We start from the raw sequence: 17,766 nt of genomic DNA, 5'->3' as shown, positions 1-17,766 counted from the left end.
CCAACATCGGCAACATTCTTCCTGCATCTAACCTGTCCAGTCCCATCAGAATTTTGTGTGTTTCTATGAGATCCCCTCTCATCCGTCTAAACTCCAGTGACTACAGACCCAGTCGATCCAGTCTCTCCTCATATCAGTCCTGCCATCCTGGGAATCAGTCTGGTGAACCTTCACTGCACTCCTTCAATAGCAAGAACATCCTTCTTCAGATTAGGAGACTAAAAGTGAACGCAATATTCCAGGTGAGGCCTCACTAAGGCCCTGTACAACTGCAGTAAGACCTCCCTGCTCCTATACTCAAATCCCCTAGCTATGAAGGCCAACATACCATTTGCCTTTTTCACTGCCTGCTGTACCTGCATGCCAACTTTCAATGACTGATGTACTAGTGCTGACTCCCCGACCTGGGAGGAAAAGAAAACGAAGTGTGACATCACAGCCAAGAGGGTAAGTGATTGGTGAGTAGTTTTTCGTTTTTCGTTTTTCCTTATCTTGTCAGTAAGAAACCTTTGGATTGTTGCCAAATGAGGTTATTTTAAAGGTTAAGTCATGGCAGGAGAGCCCAGACCCGTGTCATGCTCCTCCTGTGCCATGTGGGAAATCAGGGATGCTTCCAGTGTCCCTGACGACTATGCATGCGGGAAGTGTATCCAGCTGCAGCTCCTGTTAGACCACATGACGGCATTGGAGCTGTGGATCGAATCACTCTGGAGCATCCGCGATGCTGAGGATGTTGTGGATAGTACGTTCAGTAGTTGGTCGCATTGCAGGTAAAGGTTACAAAGGCAGATAGGAGATGGGTGACCACCAGGCAGAGCAGGAGTAGGAAGGCAGTGCAGGAGTCCCCTGCAGTCATCTCCCTCCAAAACAGATACACCGCTTTGGATATTGTTGGGGGGAGATGGCTCACCAGGGGAGGACAGCAGCAGCCAAGTTCATGGCACCGTGGGTGGCTCTGCTGCACAGGAGGACAGGAAAAAGAGAGAGAGCGATAGTGGTGGGGGATTCGATTGTAAGGGGGATAGACAGGCGTTTCTGCAGTTGCAACCGAGACACCAGGATGGTATGTTGTCTCCCTGGTGCAAGCGTCAAGGATGTCTCGGAGCAGCTGCAGGGCATTCTGGAACGGAAGGCTGAACAGCCAGTTGTCGTGTGCATATAGGTAACGATATAGGTAAAAAGCGGGACGAGGTCCTACAAGCTGAATTTAGGGAGCTAGGGGGAGCTGGGACCAGTACAAACCAGATGGTCTGCACCTGGGCAAGACCAGAACCAATGTCCTAGGGGGGGTGTTTACTCGTGCTGTTGGGGAGGGGTTAAACTAATATGGCAGGGGGATGGGAACCTATGCAGGGAGACAGAGGAAAATAAAATGGGGGCAGAAGCAAAAGATAGAAAGGAGAATAGTAAAGGTGGAGGGCAGAGAAACCCAAGGCAAAAATCAAAAAGGGCCACATTACAGCAAAATTCCAAAGGGACAAAGAGTGCTAAAAAGACAAGCTTGAAGGCTCCGGGCCTCAATGTGAGGAGTATTCGTAATAAGGTGGATGAATTAACTGCGCAGGCAGCTATTAACAATTATGATATAATTGGGATTATGGAGACATGGCTCCAGGGTGACCGATGCTGGGAATTCAACATCCAGGGGTATTCAACATTTAGGAAGGATAGGCAGAAAGGAAAAGGAGGCGGGGTGACATTGCTGGTTAAAGAGGAAATTAATGCAATAGTACGAAAGGACATTAGCATGGATGATGTGGAATCGGTATGGGTAGAGCAGCAAAGGGCAGAAAACACTAGTGGGAGTTGTGTACAGACCACCAAACAGTAGTAGTGAGGTTGGGGATGGCATCAAACAGGAAATTAGGGATGCGTGCAATAAAGGTACAGCAGTTATCATGGGCGACTTTAATCCACATAAAAATTGGGCTAACCAAGCTGGTAGCAATGCGGTGAAGGAGGATTTCCTGGAGTATATTAGGGACGGCTTTCTAGACCGATATGTCAAACGTAGGTCCTTTACAGTCAGAACCAGGTGAATTTATATTTGTGAACAAAGAAATGGCAGACCAATTGAACAAATACCTTGGATCTGTCTTCATTAAGGAAGACACAAATAACCTTCCGGAGATACTAGGAGTTCGAGGTTCTAGCGAAAAGGAGGAACTGAAGGAAATCCTTATGAGTCAGGAAATTGTGTTAGGGAAATTGATGGGATTGAAGGCCGATAAATCCCCAGGGTCTGATAGGCTGCATCCCAGAGTAGAAATAATGGATGCATTGGTGATCATTTTCCAACATTCTATTGACTCTGGATCAGTTCCTATGGATTGGAGGGTAGCTAATGTAACACCACTTTTTTTTTTAAAAAAGGGAGGAGAGAGAAAACAGGGAATTATTGACCGGTTAGCCTGACATCGGTGGTGGGGAAAATGTTGGAATCAATTATTAAAGATGAAATAGCAGCGCATTTGAAAAGCAGTGACAGGATCGGTCCAAGTCAGCATGGATTTATGAAAGGGAAATCATGCTTGACAAATCTCCTAGAATTTTGAGGATAAAACTAGTAGAGTGGACAAGGGAGAACCAGTGGATGTGGTGTATTTGGACTTTCAAAAGGCTTTTGACAAGGTCCCACACAAGGGATTCGTGTGTCAAATTAAAGCACATGGTATTGGGGGTAATGTACTGACGTGGATAGAGAACTCGTTGGCAGACAGGAAGCAGAGAGTCGGAATAAACGGGTCCTTTTCAGAATGGCAGGCAGTGACCAGTGGAGTGCCGCAGGGTTCAGTGCTGGGACCTCAGCTATTTACAATATACATCAATGATTTAGATGAAGGAATTGAATGTAATTTCTCCAAGTTTGCAGATGACACGAAGCTGGATGGCAGTGTGAGCTGTGAGGAGGATGCTAAGAGGCTGCAGGGTGAATTGGACAGGTTAGGTGAGTGGACAAATGCATGACAAATGCAGTATAATGTGGATAAATGTGAGGTTATCCAGTTTGGTGGCAAAAACAGGACGACAGATTATTATCTAAATTGTGACAGATTAGGAAAACGGGAGGTGCAACGAGACCTGGGTGTCATGGTACATCAGTCATTGAAGTTTGGCATGCAGGTACAGTAGGCGGTGAAGAAGGCAAATGGCATGTTGGCCTTCATAGCTAGAGAATTTGAGTATAGGAGCAGGGAGGTCCTACTGCAGTTGTACATTGCCTTGGTGAGGCCACACCTGGAATATTGCATTCAATTCTGGTCTCCTAATCCGAGGAAGGACATTCTTGCTATTGAGGGAGTACAGCGAAGGTTCACCAGATTGATTGCCGGGATGGCAGGACTGACATATGAGGAGAGACATCCACTGGAGTTTAGAAGAATAAGAGGGGATCTCATAGAAACATAAAATTCTGACGGGATTGGACAGGTTAGAGGCAGGAAGAATGTTCCCGAAGCTGGGGAGTTCCAGAACCAGGGGTCACAGTCTAAGAATAAGGGGAAAGCCATTTAGGACCGAGATCAGGAGAAACTTCTTCACTCAGAGAGTGGTTAGCCTATGGAATTCTCTCCCGCAGAAAGTTGTTGAAGCCAGTTCCTTCGATATATTTAAAAGGGAGTTAGATATGGCACTTACGGCCAAAGGGATCAAGGGATATGGAGAGAAAGCAGGAAAGGGATACTGAGGTTGAATGATCAGCCATGATCTTATTGAATGGCGGTGCAGGCTCGAAGGGCCGAATGGCCTGCTCCTGCACCTAATTTCTATGTTTCTGTTTCTATATTCTATGTTTCTATGACACCCAGGTCTCGTTGCACCTCCCCTTTTCCTAATCTGCTGCCATTCAGATAATATTCTGCCTTTGTGGTTTTGTCACCAAAGCGGATAACCTCAAATTTATCCACATTATACTGCATTTGCCATGCATTTGCCCACTCATCTAACCTGTCCAAGTCACCCTGCAGCCTCTTAGCGTCCTCCTCACAGCTCACACTGCCACCCAGCTTAGTGTCATCTGCAAACTTAGAAATATAACACTCAATTCCTTCATCTAAATTAATATATATTGTAAAGAGCTGGGGTCCCAGCACTGAGCCCTGCGGCACCCCACGAGTCACTGCCTGCCATTCTGAAAAGGACCAGTTTATCCCAACTCTCTGCTTCCTGTCTGCCAACCAGTTCTCTATTCACGTCAGTACATTACCCCAATACCATGCGCTTTAATTTTGGCACACCAATCTCTTGTGTGGCACCTAGTCAAAAGCCTTTTGAAAGTCCAAATACAACACTTACACTGGTTCTCCCTTGTCCACTCTACTAGTTACATCCTCAAAAAATTCCAGAAGATTTGTCAAGCATGATTTCCCTTTCATAAATCCATGCTGACTTGGACTGATCCTGTCACTGCTTTCCAAATGCGCTGCTATTTCATCTTTAATAATTGATTCCAACATTTTCCCCAATACTGATGTCAGGCTAACCGGTCTATAATTACCCGTTTTCTCTCTCCCTCCTTTCTTAAAAAGTGGTGTTACATTAGCTACCCATAGGAACCGATCTAGAATCGATAGACTGTTGGAAATGATCACCAATGCATCTACTATTTCTAGGGCCACTTCGTTAAGTACTCTGGGGTGCAGACTATCAGGCCCCGAGGATTTATCAGCCTTCAATCCCATCAATTTCCCAAACACAATTGCCCGCCTAAAAAGGATTTCCTTCAGTTCCTCCTTCTCACTAGACCCTCAGTCCCTTTGTATTTCCGGAAGGTTATTTGCGTCTTCCTTCGTGAAGACAAAACCAAAGTATTCATTCAACTGGTCTGCCATTTCTTTGTTCACCATTATAAAATCACCTGAAGCTGACTGCATATCTATCGAAGCTTTTGCAGTCAGTTTTTATGTTCCCAGCAAGCTTCCTCTCATACTCTATTTTCCCCCTCCTAATTAAACCCTTTGTCCTCCTCTGCTGAATTATAAAATTCTCCCAGTCCTCAGGTTTGCTGCTTTTTTTGGCCAATTTATATGCCTCTTCCTTGGATTTAACACTATCCTTAATTTCCCTTGTTAGCCACGGTTGAGCCACCTTCCCAGTTTTATTTTTACTCCGGACAGGGATCTTAAATGTTTGCCATTGCCTATTTACTGTCAACCCTTTTCAGTATCATTCGTCAGTCTATTCTAACCAATTCACGCCTCATACCATCAAAGTTACCTTTCCTTAAGTTCAGGACCCAAGTCTCTGAATTAACTGTGTCACTCTCCAACTTAATAAAGAATTCTACCATATTATGATCACTCTTTCCCAAGGGGCCTCGCACAACAAGATTGCTAATTAGTCTTTTCTCATTACACATCACCCAGTCTAGGATGGCTAGCCCTCTAGTTGGTTCCTCGACATATTGGTCTGGAAAACCATCCCTAATACACTCCAGGAAATCCTCCTCCACCGCATTGCTACCAGTTTGGTTAGCCCAATCAATATGTAGATTAAAGTCGTCCATGATAACTGCTGTACCTTTATTGCACACATCCCTAATTTTTTGTTGGATGCTGTCCCCAACTTCACTACCACTGTGTAGTGGTCTGTACACAACTCCCACTAGCGTTTTCTGCCCTTTGGTATTCCGTAGCTCTACCCATACCGATTCCACATCATTCAAGCTAATGTCTTTCCTTACTATTGCATTAATTTCCTCTTTAACCAGCAACGCCACCCCACCTCTTTTTCTTTTCTGTCTATCCTTCTTGAATGTTGAATAGCCCTGGATGTTGAGTTCCCAGCCTTGGTCACCCTGGAGCCATGTCTGTGATGCCAATTACATCATATCCGTTAACAGCTATCTGCGCTGTTAATTCGTCCACCTTATTACAAATACTCCTCGCATTGAGGCAGAGCCTTCAGGCTTGTCTTTTTAACACACTTTGGCCTTTTAGACTTTTGCTGTAATGTGGCCCTTTTTGCTTTTTACCATGGGTTTCTCTGCCCTCCACTTTTACTTTTCTTCTTTCAATCTTTTGCTTCTGCCCCCATACTACTGCTCTGTCTCCCTGTATAGGTTCCCATCCCCCTGCCATATTAGTTTAACCCCTCCCCAACAGCACTAGCAAACACTCCCCCCTAGGACATTGCTTCCAGTCCTGCCCAGGTGCAGACCATCCGGTTTGTACTGGTCCCACCTCCCCCAGAACCGGTTCCAATGTCCCAGGAATTTGAATCCCCCCCTTCTGCACCACTCCTCAAGCCACGTATTCATCTGAGCTATCCTGCGATTCCTACTCTGACTAGCACGTGGCACTGGTAGCAATCCTGAGATTACTACCTTTCAGGTCCTACTTTTTAAATTTAGCTCCAACCTCCCTAAATTCGTCTTGTGGGACCTCATCCCATTTTTTACCGATATCATTGGTACCTATATGCACCACGACAACTGGCTGTTCACCCTCCCCCTTCAAAATGTCCTGCAGCTGCCCAGAGACATCCTCGACCTTGCAACATACCATCCTGAAGTCTCGATTGCTGCTGCAGAAACATCTATCTATTCCCCTTACAATAGAATCCTCTACCACTATAACTCTCCCATTCTTTTTCCTGCCCTCCTGTGAAGCAGAGCCACCCACGGTGCCATGAACTTGGCTGCTGTTGCTCTCTCCTGATGCGTCATCCCACTCAACAGTACCCAAAGCGGTGTAACTGTTTTGCAGGGGGATGACCGCAGGGGACCCTGCACTACCTTCCTTCCACTGCTCTTCCTGTTGGTCACCCATCCCCTATCTGGCTGTGTAACCTTTACCTGCGGTGTGGCCAACTCACTAAACATGCTATTCACGACATCCTCAGCATCGCGGATGCTCTGGAGTAAATCCACCCGCAGCTCCAACGCTGCAATGCAGTCCGTCAGGTGCTGCAGACGGATACACTTCCTTCACATTTAGTCGTCAGGGACACTGGAAGCGTCCCTGGCTTCTCACATAGCGCAGGAGGAGCATGACACGTGTCCGAGCTTTCCTGTCATGACTTAACCCTTAGATTAACTTAATTTGGCAACAACAATGATAAAGATTACCTACTGATTTGGAAAAGAAAAAGAAAAACTACTCATCAATCACCAGCCAATCACTTACCCCCTTGGCTGTGACGTCACCTTTCGATTTCTTTCTACTTTGTTTACCTTCTGCCCCTCCAGCTGCACCGGCTGGCAGCTCAATTGCCCGGACACCTCCTCAACGAGCCTTTTATAGGCCTCCGACCCCAGATGACCGCTGCTCGACTGCCCGAACTCCTCCTCGACGAGCCTTTTATAGTCCTCCGACCCCGGACTCCCGCTGCTCGAACTCCTCCTCGACGAGCCTTTTATAGGTGTCTTTTCAGACACAAGCCCATTGACCGTCTGCTCCTGCAGCCACACATTCTCCAGAAACTCCTCCACTTCGGTAACATCGCTATGTTTGGTCCAAATCTTCTTGTAGTTAGTAAGCCACCTGTGCTGCGGTTATTTATCTATTTTTATTTCTGCCTGAGCCCTCCCCTCCTTTATTGGTATAGTCCTATCTACAGCCATTTTATCCCATCAGCTAGGACCTTGGTCCCAGCCTGCGTCAGGTGAAGCCCATCGCAGCAGTACAGGTCCTTCCTCTCCCAGTACTGGTGCCAGTATAAGAACATAAGAACTAAGAACAGGAGTAGGCCATACGGCCCCTCGAGCCTGCTCCGCCATTCAGAAAGATCATGGCTGATCTGATCATGGACTCAGCTCCACTTCCCCGCCCGCTCCCCATAACCCCTTATCGATCAAGAAACTGTCTATTTCCGTCTTAAATTTATTCAATGTCCCAGCTTCCACAGCTCTCTGAGGCAACGAATTCCACAGATTTACAACCTTCTGAAAAGAAATTTCTCCTCATCTCTGTTTGTCCATGACAAGAGCGGGAGAGTCTGAGTTCAGGAGGTCGGCAACTCGGTAGGCCCCGAGGTCGGCAACTCGGTAGGCCCTGAGGCCAGGAGGTTATTGATGCGAGTTGGTAAGTAGCCCTCTTTTCTCGATTTCTTTTTAAGTCGGTCAGGAGTTCATAGGCCGAGAGGCCGGGAGTTTGGAGGCTGAGAGGCCGGTGAGTTCGGGAAGCCAGAGGTTGGTGAGGTGAGTTGGTGAGTAGCTCTCTTTTCTTTATTTCTTTTGAAGGAGATTTTAAACTAGATAAGTCTAACTAGAGGGATAGCCCCGTGGAGTGCACATCCTGCGGCATGTGAGAAGTCCTGGACGCTTCGTGCAGCCTAGACAACCATGTGTACAGGAGGTGTCTCCAGCTTCAACTGCTCGAGCTCCGCGTTTCGGAGCTGGAGCAGCGGATGGAGTCAATAAGGTGCATCCGCGAGGCTGAGAATTACGTGGATAGCACACTTCAGGAGATGGTTACCCCGCAGCTTAAAGGCGTGCAAGTGATGGGGAAATGGGTGACTACCAGACATAGTTAGTGTGCTAGGCAGGTAGCGCAGGAGTCCCCACGTGAGTCCATCTTGCTTTCAAACCAATATTCAATTGAGTATCGGTAAGGACGATGATGTCTCTGGGGAGTGAAGCCAGAGCCAATTCCAAGGCACCACGGGTGGCTCAGCTGCACAGGGGGTAGGGAGGAAGAACAAAAAAGCCCGAGTGATAAGGGATTCTCCAGTTAGCGGAACAGACAGGCGTTTCTGCGACCATCGACGTGACTTCCGAATGGTTTTGTGCCTCCCTGGTGCCAGAGTCAAGGATGTCAGAGTGGACGCAGGGCATCCTGGGGTTGGGCGCGGGGGTGGGGGGAGGAGGGTAAACAGCTAGAAGTAGTGGTCCATATCGGGACCAACGACATAGGTAAAATGAGGGATGAGGTCCTACAGGAAGAATTTAGGGAGCTAGAAAGAAAATTAAAGGGAAGGGCCTCAAAAAGGTAGTAATCTCCGGGTTACTACCGGTGCCACGTGCTAATGAGAATAAGAATAGAAGGATAGAGAGGATGAACATGTGGCTGGAAAATTGGTGTAGGAGGGAGGGCTTTAAATTCTTGAGGCATTGGGACCGCTTCTGGGGGAGATGGGACCTGTACAAATCAGACGGGTTGCACCTCAACAGCGCCGGGACCAATATCCTCCTGGGGAGTTTTGCTAGTGCTGTTGGGGAGAGTTTAAACCAGCTTGGCAGGGGGATGGGAACCCGAGAACAAATTCAAAAGGGAAGGAAGTAAAGCAGAAGTTGGATAGCAAGAATCTAGAAAGTGACTCTAAGACAGAGGAAACAGGGCTTAGTATGTAGTAAGCAAGGAGGTCTTCCTGTGCTGAAGGGTATATACTTTAATGCAAGGAGTACAGCGAATAAGGTGGATGGGCTAAGAGCACAGGTAGACACTTGGGAGTATGACATTATAGCCATTACAGAAACATGCCTGAAAGAGGGGCAGGTTTGGCAGATCAATATTCCTGGCTACAGGATTTTTAGACAAGATAGAGAGGGGGGTAGCCGTACTGATTAAAGAAACTATTACAGCAGTAAGGAGGGATGATATGTTAGAGGGATCATCAACTGAGGCCATATGGGTCGAAGTGAAAAATAAAAAAGGGGCGATCACACTGCTGAGAGTGTATTATAGACCCCCAAACAGTGGGAGGGAGATAGAGGAGCAAATATATAGGCAAATTACTGAGAAGTCTAAAAAACCATAGGGTAGTAATAGTAGAGGATTTTAACTATCCAAATATTGATTGGGACAAATTTAGTTTGAAGGGTATAAAGGGTGCGGAATTCTTGAAATGCATTCAAGAGAACTTTTTTAGTCAGTATGTAGCAAGCCCAACATGAGAGGGGGCGGTCTTGGATTTAGTTTTGGGGAATGAAGCTGGGAAAGTTGAAGGGGTATTAGTGGGGGAGCATTAGGGTGCCAGTGACCATAATTCAGTCGGATTCAAGTTGGTTATGGATAAGGACAATAGGCCTGGAATAAAAGTTCCGAATTGGGGAAAAGCTAATTTTGCTAAGGAGTGATTTGGCCATAGTGGACTGGAAACAGCTACTTGTGGGTAAATTGGTGTCGGAATAGTGGGAGGCATTCAAGGAGGAGATCCAAAAGGTTCAGGCCAAACACATGCCCTTAAAGAAAAAGGCTGGGAAAAATAATTTTAGAGCCCCCTGGATGTCGAGGGACTTACAGGGGAGGATTAAGAAAAAAAGGGATGCTTATGTCACACATCAATGGCAAAATACTATCGAGTCTTTAGGGGAATATAGAAAGTTAAGAGGCAAAATTAAAAAGGACATTAGGAATGCTGAGCGAGCACGAGAAATTCTTGGCCAGTAAAATTAAGGAAAACCCAAAGATGTTCTATAAATATATTAAGAGTAAGAGGGTAACTAAGGAAAGGGTAGGGCCTATTAGAGACCATGAAGGTAATCTTTGTGTGGAAGCGGAAGATGTTGGTAGGGTTCTTAACGAATATTTTGCATCTGTTTTCACAAAGGAAAGAGGTAATGCAGATACTGTTATAGAGGAGAAGTGATATATTCTGGAGGGAATAAATATACTGAGAGAGGAAGTATTAAAGGGTTTAGCAGCTTTGAAAGTAGATAAGTCCCCAGGCCCGGATGAAATGCATCCCAGGTTGTTGAATGAAATAAAAGAGGAAATAGCAGAGGCCTTGACCATCATTTTCCAGTCCTCTTTGGATATGGGCATGGTGCCGGAGGATTGGTGGACTGCTAACCCTTGTTTAAGGAGAGAAAAAGGGATAGGCCGAGTAACTACAGGCCTGTCAGCCTAACGTTAACGGTGGGAAAATTATTGGAAAAAATCCTGAAAGACAGGATAAATCTGCATTTGGATAGGCAAGGATTAATTAGGGACAGTCAGCACGGATTTGTTAAGGGAAGATTGTGTTTGACTAACCTGATTGAATTTTTTGAGGAGGTAACCAAGAGGGTTGAGAGCAGCGAAGGTTCACCAGACTGATTCCCGGGATGGCAGGTTAGATGCAGGAAGAATGGTCCCAATGTTGGGGAAGTCCAGAACCAGGGGACAGAGTCTAAAGATAAGGGGTAGGCCATTTAGGACCGAGATGAGGAGAAACTTCACTCAGAGTTGTTAACCTGTGGAATTCTCTACCGCAGAGAGTTGTTGATACCAGTTCGTTGAATATATTCAAGAGGGAGTTAGATATGGCCCTTACGGCTAAAGGGATCAAGGGGTATGGACAGAAAGCAGGAAAGGGGTACTGAGGTGATGATCAGCCATGATCTTATTGAATGGTGGTGCAGGCTTGAAGGGCCGAATGGCCTACTCCTGCACCTATTTTCTATGTTTCTATGTCAATGAGGGTAGTGCATACGATGTAGTATATATGGACTTTAGCAAGGCTTTTGATAATTTCCCACATGGTAGACTGGTCATGAAGATTAAAGCCCATGGGATCCAGGGCAAAGTGGCAAGTTGGATCCAAAATTGGCTTGTAGGTAGGAAGCAAAGGGTAATGATTGATGGATGTTTTTGTGACTGGAAAGATGTTTCCAGTGGGTCACTTGCTTTTTGTGGTATATATCAACGATTTAGATTTGAAAATATGGAGCATGATTAAGAAGTTTGCAGATGATACTAAAATTGGCTGTGTGGTTAATAATGAAGAGGAAAGTCATGGGCTGCAGAAAGGTATCAATCTACTGGTCAGGTGGGCAAAGCAGTGGCAAATGGAATTTAATTCAGAGAAGTGTGAAGGCGATGCACTTTGGGAGGGCTAATAAAGAAAGGCTATACACATTAAGCAGTGGGCCACTTAATAGTGTAGTTGGACCTTGGAGTGCTTGTCCACAGATCCATGAAATTGCAGGCCAGGTGGATAAGGTGGTTAAGAAGGCATACGAATGCTTGCCTTTCTTGGCCAAGGCACAGAATATAAGAACAGGGCGGTTATGCTTAAATTGTATAATACTTTGGTTAGGCCACAGCTGGATTAATGTGTGCAGTTCTGCTTGCCGTATTATAGGAAGGATGTGATTGCACTAGAGAGAGGGTGCAGAGGAGATTTCCTAGGATGCTGCCTGGAATGGAGAATCTGAGCTATGAGGACAGATTGGATAGGCTGGGTTTGTTCTCATTGGAACAGAGGAAGTTGAGAGACCTCATCAAAGTGTACAAAATATTGAGGGTATAGTGGATAGTAAGAGTCTATTTCCATTGGTGGAGGGGGCTATTACGAGGGGGCATAGTTTTAAGGTGGTTGGTGGAAGATTTAGGGGGGATTTGAGGGGAGGCTTCTTTACACAGAGGGTTGTGGGTATCTGGAACTCGTTGCCTGGAAGAGTGGTGGATACAGAAACCCTCACCACTTTTAAGAGATGGCTGGATGGGCACTTAAAGTGCCGTAACCTGTAGGGTTATGGACCTAGAGCTGGTAATTAGGATTAGACTAGATGATCTTTTGTTGGTCGGCGCAGATATAATGGTAAGTACTGAAGGGAATAGAATACGGCCAGGGTGATCTCCTGGACTAGTTTCGATTGCCTGGATGGGTCGGAGAGGAATTTTTCCAGATTTTTTCTCCCTAAATTGGCCTGGTTTTTAAATCTGGTTTTTGCCTCTCCCAGGAGATCACATGGCTCCGGTTGGGGTGGAGTGTAGATGTTTTTAGTATAAGTGTGTTGCAGTGGTGTGGGGCGGGTTGGGCTGGGTGCTCTTTGCCTTTCCGTCATTGTTCATGGGTTTATATGTAACCTTTAGGGCTGCTGACGAAGGGCAGTGTAGCTCTTTGTCGGCCGGCATGGACACAATGGGCCGTAATGGCCTCCTTCTGCGCTGTAAATTTCTATGTTTTTATGTTTTAAATGGGCGGCCCCTTATTCTAAGATCGCGCCCTCTAGTTCTAGTCTCCCCCATCAATGGAAATGTCCTCTCTGCATCCACCTTGTCAAGCCCCCTCAGAATCTTATACGTTTCGATAAGATCACCTCTCATTCTTCTGAATTCTCATGAATAGAGGCCGAACCTATGTTTTCTATGTTTCTATGTTTGAACCTACTCAACCTCCCCTCATCCCCGGAATCAACCTAATGAACCTTCTTTGAACTGCCTCCAATGCAAGTATATCCTTTCGTAAATATGGAAACCAAAACTGCACGCAGTATTCAAGGTGTGGCTTCACCAATACCCTGTACAACTGTAGCAAGACTTCCCTGTTTTTGTACTCCATCACTTTGCAATAAAGGCCAAGATACCATTGGCCTTCCTCATCACTTGCTGTACCTGCATACTATCCTTTTGTGTTTCATGCACAAGTACCCCCAGGTCCCGCTGTACTGCGGCACTTGGCAATCTTTCTCCATTTAAATAATAACTTGCTCTTTGATTTTTTTCTGCCAAAGTGCATGACCTCACACTTTCCAACATTATACTCCATCTGCCAAATTTTTGCCCACTCAAATAGCCTGTCTATGTCCTTTTGCAGATTATTTGTGTCCTCCTCACACATTGCTTTTCCTCCCATCTTTGTATTGTCAGCAAACTTGGCTACGTTACACTCAGTCCCTATTTCCAAGTCATTAATATAGATTGTAAATAGTTGGGGTCCGAGCACTGATCCCTGCGGCATCCCACTAGTTACTGGTTGCCAACCTGAGAATGAACCATTTATCCCGACTCTCTGTTCTCTGTTAGTTAGCCAATCCTCTATGCATGCTAGTATATTACCCCCAACCCCGTGATCTTTTATCTTGTGCAGTAACCTTTTATGTGGCACCTTGTCAAATGCCTTCTGGAAGTCCAAATACACCACATCCACTGGTTCTCCTTTATCCACCCTGTTCGTTACATCCTCAAAGAACTCCAGCAAATTTGTCAAACACAACTTCCCCTTCATAAATCCATACTGACTATCTCTGACCGAATTTTGCTTTTCCAAATGTCCTGCTACTGCTTCTTTAATAATGGACTCCAACATTTTCCCAACCACAGATGTTAGGCTAACTGGTCTATAGTTTCCTGATTTTTGTCTGCCTCCTTTTTTAAATAGGGGTGTTATATTTGTAGTTTTCCAATCTGCTGGGACCTTTGGTAAATTACAACCAATGCATCCACAATCCCTGCCGCTACTTCTCAAGACCCTAGGATGCAAGCTATCAGGTCCAGGGGATTTATCTGCCTTTAATCCCATTATCTTACTGAGTACCATCTCCTTAGTGATTGTGATACGTTCCTCCTCCCCTATAGCCCCTAGACTATCCACTGTCGGAATATTGTTAGTGTCCTCTAAAGTAAAGACTGATACAAAATATTTATTGAGAATTTCTGCCATCTCCATGTTCCCCATTACTAATTCCCCGGTCTTGTCCTCTAAGGGACCAACATTTACTTTAGCCATGATTATTGCTGTTCCCTTTTTGCAAGCCCCCACTATTTCCTGGTTTATGCTCCAACCAACAGAGTTGCTACTGTTAGGGGGCCAATAGACTATGCCCACCAGTGACTTTTTCCCCTTATTGTCCCTTATCTCCACCCAAACTGTTTCAACACCCTTATCATTTGAGCCAATATTGTTTCTTACTATTGCAGTGATTCCATCCTTTTATCAGTAGAGCTACCCCACCTCCTTTTCCTTTCTGTCTGTCCTTCCGGATTGTCAAGTACCCGTGAATATTTAATTCCCAGTCCTGCAACCACATCTCTGTAATGGCTATCAGATCATACTCATTTGTCTCAATTTGTGCCTTCAACTCATCTATTTTGTTACAAATGCTACGTGAAATGCTACGTCACGAAATGGAAACCCTCTTTCCCGCAACAATCCTTTAGCCACTTGTTAACTTTCCTATTTATCCAAGGGCACAATTCCTGAAGAGAGTTTGACGCAAACAGTTTTGTATGAATTATTTAAAAATGTAAATCAATTAATTTAAGAGCGAGTGATCAACTAATTTTACAATAATTTTATATTTCAAGCAAGATAAGGCTGAATGCAATTCATTATTCAGACTCTTTTGTAGTTTGACACATAAAACTCAAGTATTAATCATGGAAATCATTGTTCATATGCTTTAAATGCAGCAAGACATATTCCAAAGCAAAACATTAAGCTAAGCATTTATTCTACCGTTAAAGGTCATACCTTGTCCAAACCCCACTCTCACCACTACTTTCTTACAATTATAAATGTCTTAACCCATGGTGGTATACCATTTCCTTCCTGTTACTCATTCATAAAAAAATATATAAAACAGTTTTAAGCCAGAACATTTCCTTTAGCACAAAAGTCCCTTTCAGTTGGATATCAACTGAATTCAGAAGCTGCAAGAATAGATCTATATTGCAATATTCAAGAAACTTTTACCATATAAATATGTATAATATATATAGTATATAGAGAAAAAATTTCAATTATAGCTTTGCCATTTCAAAAGCTCAGAGTATTGTGTGTGTATTCTAGTACAGATTTGATTTCAATCATCCATTATCAGAACCAGATGTGGGGAGGAGGGTTTTTGTCTGCCGTGAGAGAGCGAGAGAGAGAGAGAGAGAGAGAGAGAGAGAGAGAGAGAAAGAGAAACTTCCATATTTTGTCCATCTAATTTTATACTTTGAGCTGCCTCCTTCAATTCTACTGCCCTTCCTTGTTTAGTATCATCTGCAATTTTAACCAATTTGCATTGAATTTCTGAATCAAAGTCACAAATATATAAATTAGAAACAGTCGTGGTCCCAGCAAGAGTCCCTGGGGCACTTCACAAAGTACCCCTCCCACCTCAACATAACTCCTCTAAGTACCTGTTGTTACCCTTCAGCCAATTTCTTATTTGTGTCCAGAATTTACGATGGATCCCTACAGCTTTGAGCTTAATGAATATCTTTGTATACACAACTTTATTAATTACCTTTTGGAAGTCTAGGCCCACCATGTTGTAGGGCTCTGCATAGTCCAGTTGTACTGTTACTTTCTTCAAGAAGTTAACGGAAGTTGGTCAGGTAGGATCTCCCCCTTCTGAAGCCATGTTGACTGATGTTTAATAGGTTATTAATGCAGAAATATTCCTCAAATTTACCCTGATAATTAATTTCATTGTTTTACATGAAATTGAAGCAAGATTAATGTCTAATTATTTCAGCTACTCACTAAATATGTAAGTCATCAGAAGAGTTCTATGCTTTCTATTCTATAATTTAATAACTTCTACAATTGCTTGTTTCCAAGGCTATAAATAAGAGTATATTGTGAGGCAGAGATTTCTCAACAAATAAAATATAAATTATCGAGAGCTGGCTGATCAAAGGTGCATTTCAAAGAAATAAATTGAATACACTGTCACATCAGTGCTGGAGTGACTCCAGCATAGACCCAATGAGACAGCAACATTCCCCCACCCAATTAAATGCACGCATTAAACCATGGATTTTATACTGGTATTCTACCCATGTTATCACAAAGTAATCAGGTACATGATCTTGCATCAGTGGAAGCCTTCAATGTTCTTCTCCATGCCTTTGTAGGCAAAGGCATTTGTAGAACCAAATGTTTAAAAAGTTGCCAAAAACTGATCCTTGTCCAAAGAAATAAATTCTCAAAATGAAATACATACCTGTTTTGATATGGACAGAAAGATGGTTAATTCAGGTTTAAATTACAAAACTGATTCAATTAGTAACAATTATTAAATAGCCTTGAGTGCTGTCCTATTTATGCTGAAGGCAGATTCCACAGTCCTGGCAATAATGAACAACTGCAAATAGTGCAAGCATCTAGATGCATATACAGTTGTCTCTGGCCCTTACTAAATAGATGGGAAAGGTCCACACAGGTCAGCAATGCGAAATAGGTATTACCTGTCAATGGGAGGGCTGAGCACTCACCCAGCCTGCAGGAAAAATGGTGATGGACATCATTGGAGACAGTATTTACATAGCTGCCATGATGTTACTGGTTTTGGAGGTGCCAACTCACGAAGGATGTTGATATGACACCTGTCCTTGCTGACCTGCGTTGGCTCTCAGTCCTCAAATGTCTCAAATTTAACATGATTGCCCTTTTGTTTACATTCCTTCATTGCCCTGCCCATCCCTTTCTCGGTACCCACCTCCACCATTACAACCTATCCGACTTCTCAGTTCGTCAGAGCCTGACCCGTTATGAAATCGTCTCCCCTCACATCAGCACTGGCGGCCGTGCCTTCGTCCATCTAAGCCCCACACTCTGGAATTCCCTCCCCAAATGCCTCTGCCTCCTCACCTTCCTCGCATCCTTTAAGGCCCTTCTTAACATCTACCTGGAGTGCATAAGGGATGGTTTTCTAGACCAATATGTTGAGGAACCAACTAGGGTAGAGCCATCTTAGACTGGGTGTTGTGTAATGAGAGGGGATTAATTAGCAATCTCGTTGTGCAAGGCCCCTTGGGGAAGAGTGACCATAATATGGTGGAATTCTACATTAGGATGGAGAATGAAACTGTTAATTCAGAGACCATGGTCCAGAACTTAAAGAAGGGTAACTTTGAAGGTATGAGGCGTGAATTGGCTCGGATAGATTGGCGAATGATACTTAAGGGATTGACAGTGGATGGGCAATGGCAGACATTTAGAGACCGCATGGATGAACTACAACAATTGTACATCCCTGTCTGGCGTAAAAATAAAAAAAGGGAAGGTGGCTCAACCGTGGCTATCAAGGGAAATCAGGGATAGTATTAAAGCCAAGGAAGTGGCAGACAAATTGGCTAGAAATAGCAACGAACCCAGGGACTGGGAGAAATTTAGAACTCAGCAGAG

The 17,766-nt window shown here is 44.5% G+C and overlaps 1 protein-coding gene across 16 annotated transcripts in view; it reads right to left on the bottom strand.

The window, feature by feature from the left end:
- Positions 1-17,766, bottom strand: part of LOC139259794 (RNA-binding motif, single-stranded-interacting protein 1-like) — a 769,398-nt gene that overhangs the window by 302,663 nt on the left and 448,969 nt on the right. Inside the window, exon 1 of one of the 16 annotated variants that reach the window (XM_070875559.1) lies at positions 10,914-10,936. The exons of the other annotated variants lie outside the window; for them this stretch is intronic. The gene's annotated coding sequence lies outside the window, so the exon portion shown is untranslated. Of the gene's footprint in view, positions 1-10,913; positions 10,937-17,766 lie in introns of those variants that run through there. 16 annotated transcript variants of the gene reach the window in all.

This window comes from Pristiophorus japonicus, chromosome 3, assembly GCF_044704955.1.
Source record: "Pristiophorus japonicus isolate sPriJap1 chromosome 3, sPriJap1.hap1, whole genome shotgun sequence".
NCBI lineage: Eukaryota > Metazoa > Chordata > Chondrichthyes > Pristiophoridae > Pristiophorus > Pristiophorus japonicus.
The sequence above is the reverse complement of the archived record's forward strand: the minus strand, read 5'-3'. Positions and strand labels throughout refer to the sequence as shown.